Raw genomic sequence first — 13,791 nt, forward strand, 5'->3', positions numbered from 1 at the left:
TCCATTTGACAGATCATCACTTTCCTCAACCACAGCTGTTTCTCAGCCCAAATCCAGCACAGATTCTGCAGGCTTTCCACTTTCCACTCTCCATTCACTCTCACCTCATTGGAAGAATGCACTCACTATTGACAGAATGCTTCTGTCATCTCTACTTCACCTGCCAAACATGGGTACCCTTTATATTGTCTCACCTTGGTCCTCAGAGTCTGACCACGATCAGCCTCAGCACCAGCAGCACTAACTACAACACCAACCTTCTCCGCAATCACCTGATGCTGCACAGGACACAGGGTATCAGCACCCAACAACATTGTTACCCGAGAGGCCAAGGATGGCCTCACCATGGCCAGATTTACTTCAAATGACCTTGTACACCCTGGCTGCTACATGATCCACCAGGTTGGCACCGCCCCACACCAACAATATAAAGCATCCCGACAATGTCCAAGCCATTCATTTCACACTCACCACGATTGTGGGGGTATCATTATATCTCATCATTCACTGCAACTCACTAAGCCACTTCCAAAGGTGTAGACAAATCTGTCCAAGAACAGAAAGTGTTGAAAATAAAAGTTTCATGTTTGACAGCACATTAACAGAAACTTTACATGAACACTGGATTAAAAAAACCCTAGTGGATACCCTTGTGTGTTGTTAGTTGGTATGATTGCACTAGGATGAGGGCGAGTGTGAAGGGTGGCTAGTGAGATGTGGATGTGATAATGTAGATAGAGAGAGAGGGATGGTGCAGGTGCAAGGTAAGTTGGTGTGAGTAAGGATATGTAGGAGTAGGGTAGGAAGGCAGAGTGATGGGGATGCGATCAGAGACACAGCAGGATGAAGGTGAGTGTGGCTTTGTACTATTGTTTTGTGATCTAATGAGATAATTGAAAGATTTGCATAACTGCAGCCTGGTCTTCCTGATGACATCCCTGCGTGTGACCTCCTCCACAATGAGCAACCAGACTGTGTTGGTCTCCTGAGGAGGTCTCTTCCACCCATGTGAAATGAAGAGGACCTCCCTGCGTGCATAAGCATATGGAGGGAGTCATGGGAGAACCTGGGGCAGTCGTGCACCTCTGTACAGTGATTGTCAGTGTTTGCAGCACATTAATGCTGTAGAATACTGACACTACAAACATCAAAATAAAGTTGGCCTTGGTCCCTTTAAGGAAACTGGCTGATGATCCGTCATGAATGACGTCACCAGAACCACTTCCTCTAATTGGACCGGGAAACGTGATGGGCGGGCTTAACAAGCCCCAACAACATAAGTTCATTTTAGGCAGGGGATGGAACCAGTAGCGGGGCCGCGACCTGTCACTGACATCGCCTACCCCAAACCTGCCGAGGTATGGAAAATCCCGGCCAAAGTGTCCTTGAATTGACCAGCAAATAAAGTCATTAAACTGTTGCTTGTGATGGTTTTTTATTAGCGTTTGACGAGCATCAAAATTGTCCCACTGTGGTCCTTCGTGACTGTTCCACTTATGACAAAAGCAAAACATAATTAGGGTTTCTGATTTGGGGGCTAAAAGGGTAAAATCCAATAACACCAAAAACTAGAAAGCCTCTCTGTAAAAGAAAAATTACTCATCCATCAATCATATTCTGTAATTCAGCTGTTTCTGAAAAATCTAAATCATCATCATAGGCAGTCCCTCGAAATCGAGGAAGACTTGCTTCCACTCTAAAAGTGAGTTCTTAGGTGACTGTGCAGTCCAATACTGGAACCACAGTCTCTGTCACAGGTGGGACAGACAGTCGTTGAGGGAAAGGGTGGGTGGGACTGGTTTGCCGCAAGCTCCTTCTGCTGCCTGCGTTGGTTTCTGCATGCTCTCGGCGACGAGACTCGAGGTGCTCAGCACCTTCCCGGATGCACTTCCTCCACTTCAGGCGATCTTTGGCCAGGGACTCCCAGGTGTCGGTGGGGATGTTACACCTTATCAAGGAGGCTTTGAGGGTGTCTTTGAAACATTTCCTCTGCTTGTTTGCTGTGTAGGAGTTCTGAGTAAAGCGCTTGCTTTGGGAGTCTTGTGTCAGGCATACGAATGGAGCTGGTCGAGTGTGGTCAGTGCTTCGATGCTGGGGATGTTGGCCTGATCGAGGACACTAATGTTGGTGCATCTTTCCTCCCAGGGGATTTGCAGGATCTTGCGGGGACATCGTTGGTGGTATTTCTCCAGTGATTTGAGGTGTCTACTGTATATTGTCCATGTCTCTGAGCGATACAGGAGGGTGGGTATCTAATCAACACTCATCATGGAGACTCACAACTTCAAATGAACTATGTACACATGACATTTGTATTTGTTCTTTTGTTGAAATGGAATTCTTATACCTGTGAATCTATTAATTGATCAACTAAAATTTTTGTATAAGCCATCATATTATTTGACAATAAAATTGCATGCGGGAATTCTCATCAGTTGGTGTTCATTAACTGGTTTGTACTGGTAACTCAATCCGATGATACACATCTAAAGTTACAGCAGAGATACTCATTTTTCTAGAGATTTCTTTCCCATCTACTTTAGTTTTATCAAGTATTTTTATCTAGCTTGGAACAGTGGGGAGTTGGAATATTCTGGATTTCTCCATGAGCCATCATCAGGGTCACTCACAACTGCTTATCCACAAAACTGTTTAAACAAGCAAATTGAATGTTATCTGTTTTTACACAATGTCAAATTGAAATATTTAAAGAGGTGATACTCCCTCTAGTGATCCAGCTAAAAACTGATTAAACTCAACCAACAGTTCAAAATAAGCTTGAATATCAGTTAGCCCTAGGTTTTGAGCATAAGGCTTTCTGGTTGGAAATTGATTGTCCAACTGCTTCAGCTACTGGGCAATGATTACTTATTACAATACTTAAGGTGCTCACTCTAAAACCCTGTGGGCTGCAAGTTCACCTCCTGCATGACATTTCAATTCAGTGTCAATATTTATGTTGCTCCTGAGTTCTTGGTCAGGCTGTCACAGAATAATGTGCAGTAGCTACATTAATATCCTTAAAGTTGCCTCATAGCAAGTGAACCTATTGGTTCAAATTATGAAAATCTCAGCCATAGCACATTGCAGAAAAGCTTTGTTATACTAAACTAGCATCTTCTAGCATGGCCCAGTTCAAATCAAGTTTTGTCCTGTCCAAGTCATCCATTATATGCTACTGTACTGAGTCCCCAAATTTGATTACAAACCAAGCGAAGTGCACAAAGGATTAGCCTCAAATAATTGCCAATTCCTTATATATATATAAAACAAGAAAAATTAGAGCTGCTAATAATTTGACATTATTCAAAACATTTATACTTGACAATTTGCTCTCATGCAATCAGATGACAATTCTGATATGAAAAATCATAGAATCATAGAATCATAGAATTATAGAATTATAGAATGGTTACTGTATGGAAGAAGACCGTCGAGCCCGTTCCAACTCTCAGTTAGTTCCACTCCCCTCCCTTTTCCTGTAACCCTGCAAATTGTTTTCCTTCAGATACTTATCCAACTCCCTTTTGAAAGATAAGATTGAGTCTGCCTTTACCATCCTTTCAGGCAGTGCATTCCAGATCTTAACCACTCACTGCGTAAAAAAGTTTTTTCTTACATCACCTTTGGTTCTTTTGCCAATCACCTTAAATCTGTGTCCTCTGGTTCTTGATCCTTCTGCCAATGGGAACACTTTCTCTCTATCTACTCTGTCCCAACCCCTCATGATTTTGAACACCTCTATCAAATCTCCTCTCAATCTTCTCTGCTCCAAGGAGAACAGCCCCAGCTTCTCCAGTCTATCAACGTAACTGAAGTCCCTCGTTCCTGGAATCATTCTCGTAAATCTTTTCTGTACCTTCTCTAAGACCTTCACATACTTCCTAAAGAATGGTGCCCAGAATTGGACATAGTACTCCAGTTGGGGCCGAACCAGTGTTTTATACAGTTTGTAAGAATAAAAGTGTTTATTAATGATAACATTGATTCTGTGTATGTATAAATGTTAAAAGTGCAGATTATACAGAAAGGCTGCAGTGTTGAAACAAAATGGAAGCTCACAGTTTGTGTATTGTGTTAATGGCTTTCCACTTAACCTAATTAGATGATAGCTGGGCCAGTCGAACAGCCACATGAGTGAGGAGAGCCAATAAGGAACTTCCCCGGAACCAAGATCCAATCGTGGGGCTTTCTGAGGAACAATGAACTTAAGGAATATAAAAATGCAAGCCAGAGATTGCTCAGTCTCTCCTGGACACACGGCAAGACCTCCCATTCAAAGACCAGCCGAAACAGCAAGCCGTGTGTTCAGCCAGAGGAAAGTGACGTATACCTTTTTATAAACATTGTATCTGTTGTAACTAGTAGATGACTGCTGATAAATGTGCATGTGTGTTTTAATAAACTATTCCAAATTATTTTAAAAGCATCAGTCTTACTGTCAATTTAATGCCAGAGATTTAGAAATCTTACAAGGTTCATTATCATTTCCACACTTTTGTACTTTATACCTCTATTTATGAAGCCCAGGATCCTGTAAGCCTTTCTAACCACTTTTTCAACCTGTCCTGCCACCGTCAATGATTTATGCACATACCCCAGATCTCTCTGTTCGTGCACCCCCTTTAGGATTGTGCCATTTACTTTATATGTCCTCTCCTCGCTCTTTCTACCAAAATGCATCGCTTCACACTTTTCTGCCTTAAATGTTCATCTGCCAATTGACTTTCCATTTCACCAGCCTGTTGATGTCTTCTTGAAGTCTATCACTTTCCTCCTCACTTTTTACTATACTTCCAAGTTTTGTGTCATCTGCAAATTTTGAAATTGTGCCCTGTACATCCATGTCCAAGTTATGAGGAAAAGCAGTGGTCCTAGAACCGATCCCTGGGCAACACTACTGTATACTTTATCTTGTCCGAAAAACAACCGTTCACCACTACTCTTTGTTTCCTGTCACTGAGCCAATTTTGTATCCACTGTCCCTTTTATTCCATGGGCTATTATGTGGCACTTTGTCGAATCTCTTTTGGAAATCTATGTACACGACGCCAACCGCATTACCCTCATCAGCCCTCTCTGTTACCTCATCAAAAATCTTGATTAAGTTGATTAAATCTGTGCTGGCTTTCCTTAATTAATCCACCCCTATCCAAGTGACTGTTAATTTTGTCCCTGATTACTCTTTCTAAAAGCTTCCCCAATACTGACTGGCCTGTAGTTGCTTGGTTTATCTTTATAGCCTTTATTGAACAATGGTGTAACATTACCATATTGCAAAAATATATAACTTACTGTTTTAATTGCTTTTGTCAATATTCCTCATAAAGTTCTTCCTCTACAAACCTGAAACTTTAATGACTTGTTGGGGTATGGTTTATTGGGGTGCCTTACATCCTTGAGAACTTTCTCAAACTAACCATTGTTTACGTGTGTAAGTCTTGTCAGTGAGAGTCAACAGGCTACAAGAAAGCACAATGATGTCCTCAACATACTTCACCTTCTTGCACTTCTAACAGGGATAGCGGGATAGCGATCGGGAGTGGCCAACCTCTGTCTTTTTTTTCCTGCTTAACCCTAAATGTACTGAGGCCAATTATTAGGCCCATACCCTTGCGAAGCCAACTCAGCACCGACTGCAGATCAACATGGCCTGTTGATTGCTGCCTGCCCTGTATGGCGCAGCCACACAATGATAAACTTGAAAAGCCACTGGGGAGCCATCAACAATTTATAATCCTTCTCACTTGTACATATGCTTGTGGATCCTGCAGTCATGTCAAAAGATAGTGACAGACGGATTACATGTGCTGCAAGAATTTATTCCTAATGAATAAGTAAAATAAATAAATTGTAACTTTTTACAAATCTCCTCATTCATATTATGTTCCCATTTCCATACTTTCTCCTTCAGCTGGGAGCATCACTTAGTGTGAGTCACAGAGTTCCAAGAGTATAGGTAAAAAACGGGATGAGGTCCTACGAGACGAATTTAGGGAGCTAGGAGCTAAATTAAAAAGTAGGACCTCAAAAGTAGTAATCTCAGGATTGCTACCAGTGCCACATGCTAGTCAGAGTAGGAATCGCAGGGTAGCTCAGATGAATATGTGGCTTGAGGAGTGGTGCAGAAGGAAGGGATTCAAATTCCTGGGAGATTGGAACTGGTTCTGGGGGAGGAGGGACCAGTTAATTGAGAAACTAGGGTCCCGAACTTAAGGAAAGGTAACTTCGATGGTTTGAGGCGTGAATTGGTGAGAATAGACTGGCAAATGATACTTAAAGAGTTGATGGTGGATAGGCAATGGCAAACATTTAAAGATCACATGGATGAACTTCAGCCATTGAACATCCCTGTCTGGAGTAAAAATAAAACGGGGAAGGTGGCTCAACCATGGCTAACAAGGGAAATTATGGATAGTGTTAAATCCAAGGAAGAGGTATATAAATTGGCCAGAAAGAGCAACAAACCTGAGGACTGGGAGAAATTTAGAATTCAGCAGAGGAGGACAAAGGGTTTAATTAAGACGGGGAAAATAGAGTACGAGAAGAAGCTTGCCGGGAACATAAGAACTGACTGCAAAAGCTTCTATAGATATGTGAAGAGAAAAAGATTAGTGAAGACAAACGTAGATCCCTTGCAGTCAGATTCAGGTGAATTTATAATGGGGAACAAAGAAATGGCAGACCAATTGAACAAATACTTTGGTTCTGTCTTCACGAAGGAAGACACAAATAACCTTCCGGAAGTACTAGGGGACCGAGGGTCGAGTGAGAAAGAAGAACTGAAGGATATCCTTATTAGGTGGGAAATTGTGTTAGGGAAATTGATGGGATTGAAGGCCGATAAATCTCCGGGGCCAGATGGTCTGCATCCCAGAGTAATTAGGGAAGTGGCCCTAGAAATAGTGGATGCATTGGTGATCATTTTCCAACAGTCTATCGACTCGGGATCAGTTCCTATGGACTGGAGGGTAGCTAATGTAACACCACTTTTTTAAAAAGAGAGGGAGAGAGTAATTATAGACTGGTTAGCCTGACATCAGTAGTGGGGAAAATGTTGAAATCAATTATTAAGGATGAAATAGCAGCGCATTTGGAAAGCAGTGACAGGATCGGTCCAAGTCAACATGGATTTATGAAGGGGAAATCACGCTTGACAAATCTTCTGGAATTTTTTGAGGATGTAACGAGTAGAGTGGACAAGGGAGAACCATTGGATGTGGTGTATTTGGACTTTCAAAAGGCTTTTGACAAGGTCCCACACAAGAGATTGGTGTGCAAAATCAAAGCACATGGTATTGGGAGTAAAATACTGACGCGGATAGAGAACTGGTTGGCAGACAGGAAGCAGAGAGTCAGGATAAACGGGTCCTTTTCAGAATGGCAGGCAGTGACTAGTGGAATTCCGCAGGGCTCAGTGTTGCAACACCAGCTCTTTACAATATACATCAATGATTTGGATGAAGGAATTGAATGTAATATCTCCAAGTTTGCAGATGACACTAAACTGGGTGCCGTTGTGAGCTGTGAGGGGGACGCTAAGATGTTGCAGGGTGACTTGGACAGGTTAGGTGAGTGGGCAAATACATGGCAGATGCAGTATAATGTGGATAAGAACATAAGAACATAAGAATTAGGAACAGGAATAGGCCATCTAGCCCCTCGAGCCTGCTCCGCCATTCAAAAAGATCATGGCTGATCTGGCCGTGGACTCAGCTCCACTTACCCGCCCACTCCCCATAACCCTTAATTACCTTATTGGTTAAAAATCTATCTATCTGTGACTTGAATACATTCAATGAGCTAGCCTCAACTGCTTCCTTGGGCAGAGAATTCCACAGGTTCACAACCCTCTGGGAGAAGAAATTCCTTCTCAACTCGGTTTTAAATTGGCTCCCCCGTATTTTGAGGCTGTGCCCCCAATTCTAGTCTCTCCGACCAGTGGAAACAACCTCTCTGCCTCTATCTTGTCTATCCCTTTCATTATTTTAAATGTTTCTATAAGATCACCCCTCATCCTTCTGAACTCCACCGAGTAAAGACCCAGTCTACTCAATCTATCATCATAAGGTAACCCCCTCATCTCCGGAATCAGCCTAGTGAATCGTCTCTGTACCCCCTCCAAAGCTACTATATCCTTCCTTAAGTAAGGTGACCAAAACTGCACACGGTACTCCAGGTGCGGTCTCAATGTGAAGTTATCCACTTTGGGGGCAAAATTGCGAAGACAGAATATTATCTGAATGGCGGCAGATTTAGAAAAGGGGAGGTACAATGCGACCTGGGTGTCATGGTTCATCAGTCATTGAAAGTTGGCATACAGGTACAGCAGGCGGTGAAGAAGGCAAATGGTATGTTGGCCTTCATAGCGAGGGGATTTGAGTATAGGAGCAGGGAGGTCTTACTGCAGTTGTACAAGGCCTTGGTGAGCCCTCACCTGGAATATTGTGTTCAGTTTTGGTCTCCTAATCTGAGGAAGGACGTTCTTGCTATTGAGGGAGTGCAGCGAAGGTTCACCAGACTGATTCCCGGGATGGCAGGTCTGACATATGAGGAGAGACTGGATCAACTGGGCCTTAGAAGGATGAGAGGGGATCTCATAGAAACATATAAGATTCTGATGGAACGGGACAGGTTAGATGCGGGTAGAATGTTCCCGATTTTGGGGAAGTCCAGAACCAGGGGTCACAGTCTTAGGATAAGGGGTAGGTCATTCAGGACTGAGATGAGGAGAAACTTCTTTACTCAGAGAGTTGTTAACCTGTGGAATTCCCTGCCGCAGAGAGTTTTTGATGCCAGTTCATTGGATATATTCAAGAGGGAGTTAGATATGGCCCTTACGGCTAAGGGATCAAGCGGTATGGAGAGAAAGCAGGAAAGGGGTACTGAGGGAATGATCAGCCATGATCTTATTGAATGGTGGTGCAGGCTCAAAGGGCCGAATGGCCTACTCCTGCATCTATTTTCTATGTTTCTATGTTTCTAAGGGTCATGTCAGTTTAGTTTCACATTGGTATGGTGCTATTTGATGGGGGTTACTCCTTTTTCTCTTTTATCCCCTAGGTCACATACCCCTGTACCCAATTTGACAAAATCTGCTGTAGGACCATTGAAACTCCATCCTCTCAACTAATTCCACTTTGTGGTTTCCTATTACAGGTGCAACGTCCTGAATCCAGAACTCCGAAAATCGGAATTGTACTGTCCAAAAAACTGACATTTTGCGCATAGCTGATGGAGTCGTCGTCCGGAATCCGGAATTATTGTCGGAAGACTGGACATTTTTGAGGCAAAACTCCAAATCCGACACGGATTTGGTTGGGGATTCCAGATTTCAGACAAGAAAATCAAGTCTGAAACTCGGACTCCTCGACCGAATCCATGCCAGATTTCTGGTTTTGCCGGATTTCGGACCTCGCCGCTCAAAACTAGGCACAGATTCGGTTGAGGATTCTGGGATTTCCTACTTGATTTTCTTGTCTGAATTCCGGAAAAAAACAAAACTGGAATGGACTCGGCCCCCGAGGATTCCGAATTTCAGATGTTGTACCTGTACGTGAGATTTTGAGTGTTATCTTATTTACAACCAAAACACTTTCCCTCATGCCCAATAATTAAACAGCATGATTGTACCATCTCAGTGTAGGATAAGGCTGAATAGAAATGTCCATCACATTTGAAAATTGAGCCAAGGTCTTCCAGTCAATGATGCATCCACATGGCCTCCTATGCTGCAGTGTTTAATTAATTTACAACGTAACTTCACAAATTGTGAATTCACCTTCCATACAAATTGAAGCAATGGTGTGTCAAGGCTTAAATCCTATACTCATCAAGAACTCAAAGCTCCATGTTTATGCACACAAAATAGTAGTTCAGGCAATGGAATGTATGTTATGGATCAATAAAACAAGACGTCGCCCAAGGCTGACACATTCTTCTCAACAACATGCCTGGAGAATTTTACTTCTAGCTTTTCTCAGCTGAAAAATAACACATCTTGCCAGTCTGCTTATAAAACTAATATTTAGTTGTCCATCTCTGATCCTTCATGGCTTCTTTCTCTGGTTTCTGGCCATTTTGTTGTCTGTGGCTTGATTTTTCTATGTTAGAGGCATGTTTCATTCATTACCTTTTGGTAAAGTTTCTGTTTTTATTTAAAGATGTCCTGTTCACCATACAATCAATAATGCAGAGAGTGAAAAAGAAAGAACAAGAGAATCTGGCTTTTTCAGAGGATAAGGTTTCACTTGATGAAACTGCAATAAGTTATCAATAATTAAACAGGAGTGAGATTCATATTGAAGCAGAAACCTAAGTTTGTCCAAACTGAGCATTTTTGGAGTTAATGGATGAAGATAGCTTGAAGAAAATAGTCATCTTATGAGTAATATATTTATCATATACAACATTGTTGTTCGCATCTTTCTATGTCATTTGAAATAAGTTTCTGTCTGATTTTGTGTGCGGTTTTGCGTCTCAACACATTAAGTTGAAGCTGTGTTTGTAATGTCCTTTTTCATTGCAATATCATACCTTTGAACATATGAATTCCATTTGCACAGTTATCTCTTCACGCAAGGGTTACACCCTGTAAGATGAGTGTTCTTGTATCTGACTGCAGGCAATATATCTGTACCTCTTACACACATTCTGATACTATGCCTGTGACATTACACACCTAATAGACTTCCTCATCTATGGGTAAGATCTCTACACCACCATACACATCAAATGAATGGTTATGAATATAAAAAATAGTGTATCTTGCAAAATAACAGGTGGACAGGAATAAAGTGCAAATGTGTATGGGTCACTGATTGGATTAGAACTTGGATGTGCTTTGGACCTTAAAGTGATCCACTAACCACCCACTAAGGTAAATGCAACATGTTTCTAGTCAGCTGTTATTCTGTATCCAATCAGATTCCATAACCAAACCAATATTTACCACAATAAAAACAGAAAATGCTGTAAATACTCAGCATGTCAGGCAGCATCTGTGGAGAGAAAAACAGTTCATGTTTCAGGTCCATGACCTTTCGTCAGAAGTGGAAAATGTTAGAGATATAACAGATTTTAAGAAAATGCAGGGGCAGGGAAACGGGGAAGGGAGGAAAGAACAAAAGGGAACATCTGTGATTGGATGGAAGGCAGGAATCACAGATCTTTCGTTTTGTTCTCCCCTCCCATCCCCCCTTTCCCGGCCCCTGCACTTGCTTAAAATCTGTTATATCTCTAACTTTTTCTAATTCTGATGAAAGTTCATTGACCTGAAACATTAACTCTGTTTCTCTCTTCACAGATGCTGCCTGACCCGCTGAGTGTTCCCAGCATTTTCTGTTTTTATTTCAGATTCCCAGTATCCGCAGTATTTTGCTTTTATATTCGTGCTAAATACCGCAGTAATGTTTGCAGAAAAACACATGTTTTATGTGCATTAATTTTTTTTGCCTTAGAATTCTAGCGAATAAAACTCTTACACACAAAAGAAATCCCATTCATTGATCAAAATTTAGAGATATCTATTGCCGTCCCACAAAATCTATATCTCATATATTTTGTTTTACCGCAGATGGAAAAGGCGGAGTAACACTTACACATAGCGCTGCTGTTCAAAGGTGGTCCTTTTCACTGGTTCAGCTGAATGGAAAAAGAAAAAGGCCATTTACACATGAATCAATAAAACTACTGAAGCTTAATATTTCAGATCTAATCTTACATTGTACTATTCAGCTATGATTGCAGTATAATTAGACAGCGCTAAAAACGAGATAAATTGATGTCCCATTACCATGCTACTTTCTATTGTTACTGTGGTGTATGTAGCACACAAATCACTGACTCCACACGGTCTGGTGTAAGTCTAACTGCTGTGACCTTCGTCCTTTATTGTTCAGCTCCAGAGTGCCTCCCAGGTGTGGTGGTCACCCTTATATAGTCCTTATTACAGGTACTACCAGGATTTTCCACCGCAGCGCCCTCTGTGGTGTGGCATAGTACTTACATTACATTTAAGGTACTGGGACGATACATGCGTCATTACATAACATCACCTTCCCCCCCCCCCCCACCTGGACGCATGACAACGATACACACATCATTACATAACATCACACTTGTCCAACGGAAGGCAGGTGGGCATAGACAGTGCGTTAGTATGGTACATATTGTCTGGTACATTAACTGGTTATTGACTGGTAGCGGAACCTTGATTTCCTTGTTAACTGTTATCATTAATTGTACTTCATCCATTATTTTACACAAATACAGTGGCCATTCAGCATAAAAAAAGTAATTCTTATTATAAATTCACTATCTCACATTAACATAGCTCATTTTAGACTCGCTCTGCCAAACAGAAGTCCTTTGTGGGGACCACCTCTTTGTAAGGCCCTTTTAAGACTCCCGGGTGCATTTCCTCTTTGAGGCGCCATCTTTGATGCAGGAGGATTCCACGAGGCTTCTCCTTGGGCACCGCCATTTTTGATGTTCTGCAGCTCCGACACGATGCCGCCGCCATCTTCTTCTCCGCCGCTCCGAATGCCCTCCGCTGCCACCTGACTTGCCGCCTCTCCTGTGGCCGTCGTGGCCTATCCAACGGCCGCACTTGCCGCGTCCCCCGTTGCAGGCCTACCCTGCGGCTGCCATGGCCGCCGACCGACGCTACCAGCTCCTCTGCGGGGCCCGCCCAACGCCCTCTTCCTCTGCGGGGCCCTTTCGAACCGCCGGCCCCTGGATCCCTCAGCACCCCGCCCGCAGCGCCCCGCCGGCACAACCCCCCCCCCCCCTTGGGCCCCTCTGTGCAGGGCTGCTTGCCTGTGGGGGCTGGGGCTGCAGGGTCTCTGTGTGAGATCCGGGCCTGGGACTTGCCTGTGGGGGCTGAGGCTGCAGGATCTCTGTGTGAGATCCGGACCTGGGGCTTGCCTGTGGGGGCTGGGGCTGCAGGGTCTCTGTATGAGGCCCGGGTCTGGGACTTGCCTGTGGGTGGATTGAGGCTGCAGCTCCAGCTCGGTCGGCAGGCAGCACCCCGGGGAGCAGCAGCCTGTGGAGTGATGAAGTCTTCCCAGCTCCCACTGGACCTTCCCCATCAACCTCCGGCCGAGGAGTGTCGGCCCATCGCCTGCAACGACCCACAAAGGTAAAGTGTGCATCTCGTCCCGGTGGGATACCTGCACCATCGCTCTGCCGAGAACAGGTATTAGTTCCCTGGTGTAGGTACGCAGCTTCGCCGTGACCGGGACCAGCTTGGGTCATGCAGCTGGGTTAATCCACAGTTTATCAAAAGTTCTCTGACTCATCAACGACGGACCCGAGCCCGTGTCCACTTCCATACTCACTGGGACTCCGTTGATTTTTACTTCACTAATCACTGGGGGCGAATCGTCGGTGCACGTATACAGTCCAAGCACCTCATCTTCTACCTGCTCCTCGCTGAACAGTGGATCATCCCCCATCTCCTCAGCCACACGGTGAGTCCGATTTCTTTTACACATACGCTGAAGGTGGCCTTTAACGTGGCAGGTATTGCACGTATACTCCGCAAACCTGCACCGGTGAGCCCCATGGCTTCCTCCACAGCGCCAGCATGGTGCTGCTTGATTGGCCCCCCTCAGTGGACTCTGAGCTCCAGGATCCCGAGGTCCATGCTCTTTGCCCCGGGCAGAGCCACGTTCTGCAGTTTTGTCCGTGGTGGGCGCTATCCTGTGGACCGTGCCTGCCGGGTTCGAGACTGTGTGGATCATTTGCTTGGTGCTGCAAGTCGAGGTCATATATGCCCGGCTGATGGTG

Source organism: Pristiophorus japonicus, chromosome 17 (genome assembly GCF_044704955.1).
Source record: "Pristiophorus japonicus isolate sPriJap1 chromosome 17, sPriJap1.hap1, whole genome shotgun sequence".
NCBI lineage: Eukaryota > Metazoa > Chordata > Chondrichthyes > Pristiophoridae > Pristiophorus > Pristiophorus japonicus.